Genomic DNA, 3,033 nt, shown 5'->3' with positions numbered 1-3,033 from the left:
AGTAGCCGAACAACTCCGCTCCCGCTATTGATTGTGTACAGTCGGGTATTTTAACCTTTTCTTACCCGCTTTTTACCAACTATGGTTGGACATTCACACCTTCTTACAGCAGAACACCTCCGCTCCCTGTTTTGATTATGTATGGTTTGACATTCGCACCTTCTCTCACCCGCCTTTTACTATGGTCGGCCATTCACAGCTTCCTCTCCACCATACTTGTATGGTGGGATATTCACACCCACTTCCATCCGAAGACCTCCGCCCCCACTTTTGTTGATATTTAGTCGGTCATTCGCACCTTACCCGCTTTTGGCAAACTATGGCCTTCTTGCAGCCGAACACCTCTGATCTCGCTTTTGATGATGTAAGGTTGGGCATTCAGACCTTGCTTCACCTGCTTTTCACCAAATATAGTCGGACATTCACACCTTCTTGCAGCCAAACGCTTCCGCTTTTAGTGTTCTATGAGGCATTCACATATTTTTTTTCACCGTATTTTATAGATTATGGTTGGAAATTCTCACCCACTCTCATCCGAAGACCTCTCCTCCCGCTTTTGTTAATATATAGTCGGGCATTCGAACCTTTTCTTACCCGCTTTTTACAAATTATGGTCGAACATTCACTCCTACTTGCAGCTGAATACTTCCGCTCCACCTTTTAGGTATGTATGGTTGGCATTTGCACCTCTTTTTATACTGATTGCTGAAGATTAAGTTGTTCTTTCTCAAACTACAAATTTTTTTTAATTGTTGAAACTTGATTTGAAGTGGATAAATAAGGAGGACAAACAGTTTTAAGTCAGGCTGATAGAAGGAATTAATTTTATAGCAAAATCTGTATTTCGTCATATGTCGAGAGATGCTTATTGCTGAAGAAGTTCTTTCTCATTCTACAAAGTACAACGTTGTTTATCGTTGAAACTTGATTAGACATGAATAAATATGAAGGACAAAGCAGTCTTAACTTGGTTTGAGTTAATAAATTCGTTTCATAGGAGAATCCGAATTCGTGCATAACTCATAAAATAGAGCTTATTTTCGGATTCCTGAAGAATGAGTCTGGTTCTTTCTCATAATACAAAGTTTGTTGTTTATTGTTGAAACTTCATCAGAAGTGAAGAAATAAATGAATGCCTATCAACAAATGTGGGATCTAAACTCTAGTGCTTCCTCTAAAATAATTTCCTTTCTCAATTTAGAAATGTGTGTGTGTAAGTCACAACACCCGTGACACCAAAACGGCTTTCTTTTCTCTACACTCTGCACTATGAGCACACACACCAAATCAGAAAGGCTTTTTTCTCTCTTTTCTACATTATGGACTGTGGGGACACAAAACCGCTCTCTCTCTTTTTTTTTTTTATCGTGTGCCAGGGCGTTGTCTCACGTATTAGATTATGCTTAAGATACGAATGGGTTTATCAGTCACATCAGAATCCATACATACTGATCCTCCCGTAATAAAATGGTCGGATCTTATCAAACACACTTTGTTTCGTGTGACAATCAAGTCAGCGAAACAGCGTATACACGTCAAGACACTGAATCAAGTTTGCCACAAGAACTCATAAGTTTGGCAGTATTGCTCTGCCGTCAGCAATCATACACCCATTTTATTTTCGTGAGACATGTGCAAGCACCTGTTCATCTACTGTTCTATCACTATGAATTAGTGATCTATTATCAATAAGGATACTTCTACAACTACTATCAAAGTATGTCCAGACTTCTTATGTTGTCAGTTGCTATATATGAATAAGTGGGTAGCTACTGACAAGCATTAAGCATGTCACACAACCCTAACATATAACATTTCAGGACACACCACACAGTTAACAACCACAGTGAAGCGTGTCAAAGCCCAAACATGTAACATTCAACAGGACACTTACACAACACATTCAAATCAAACAGTCAGACAACATACAAGAACATATACCCCAGCCGGCATTGCTCCCTGCCTATTTTCGTACAGCACACTATGTGTGCGCACACCTCTATTCACAAACTCTTCAACTTATACTCTTTTACCGAAGCTGCTACAGCTCGATTGGCCGAATACCCTTTGATCCTATTTCGGTGAATTTGACATCTGCCTTACATATAACAGATTAGCGGTTTAGCAGTTTTAATTTAGTTTGAGTGAAGGAATTCATTTTATAGCAAAATCCGAAATCGTGAAGAACTCATGAAAGTAAGCTTATTCTCGGATTCCTGAAACTTTAGATTTGCTCTTTCTTTTACTGCAAAGTACAACGTTGTTTTTTTTGTTTAAATCTTTCTAGACATGGTAAATATTAAGGACAAAGCAGTTTTCACATAGTTTGAGTGAAGGAATTAATTTTATAGATAAAATCCCAAGAGTCTGCTGAGAAAAGAGAGTGAATGCGAAGTAGACTTTAACACGGCTATGGGAGCGAGCCGAGTGTGGGCTAACCGGGAGAATTGCTTGAAAGAAACGTGACACCGAATGAGCGATCAGAACAAAGCCTCAATACGGGATTCTCGTGGTGTTTTTGTTGCTGCCTTGTCTTTTGCACAGAGTAAAAGACAAGGCAGCCATCGAATAGGGCCCGATTGTTCCTGGTTGGTCAGCCGAGGAGCAAGGGGGGGGGGGGGGAGCAAGCGTCTCAACCAAGCAAAGCTCACCATGGGGAAGGTGGCTATGCCAACTAGCCTGATGCCCTGCTCCCGCAGTGACGGATAATCGTACTCTGGTTTCTCTTCATAACGTACAAGTCTTTCGCCTTTTACTAAAGATTTCTGTGGAGAGCAGCACTAATGAGTTGTTTCTATTTTTGGCAGGCTTTACCTTTGCGGGTGAAGCCCTTTCTGTCTGTGCAAAAGAAATCTTCTTACTGTGCAGAGTGACTTCTCTGAGTAGAGTCGCCTTACTTGTTGCGACTGTGCCGATGTTCGAAGCTGGAGTGCAAAGTTGTTGCTTGAATGGTGCTTGCTGGAGCGTGCGGGAGTGCAAAGTTATACCATTTAAAAGGGCTGAAGAGTGCTCAGTGCAGCGGGTGGGCGACAC

At 41.1% G+C, this 3,033-nt stretch overlaps 1 non-coding gene across 1 annotated transcript; it reads left to right on the top strand.

Annotated features, from left to right (window-relative positions):
* The first annotated feature begins 2,711 nt into the window (after nucleotides 1-2,711).
* Nucleotides 2,712-2,825, top strand: LOC140310639 (U5 spliceosomal RNA). Its single transcript, XR_011916690.1, has one exon. It is a non-coding gene; the product is annotated as a U5 spliceosomal RNA (small nuclear RNA).
* The last annotated feature ends 208 nt before the right edge of the window (nucleotides 2,826-3,033 follow it).

This window comes from Leuresthes tenuis, unplaced genomic scaffold (genome assembly GCF_036924035.1).
Source record: "Leuresthes tenuis unplaced genomic scaffold, fLeuTen1.0.hap1 SCAF_6, whole genome shotgun sequence".
Lineage (NCBI taxonomy): Eukaryota > Metazoa > Chordata > Actinopteri > Atheriniformes > Atherinopsidae > Leuresthes > Leuresthes tenuis.
Note: the sequence above shows the minus strand (reverse complement) of the source record. Positions and strands in the feature narration are given on the sequence as shown.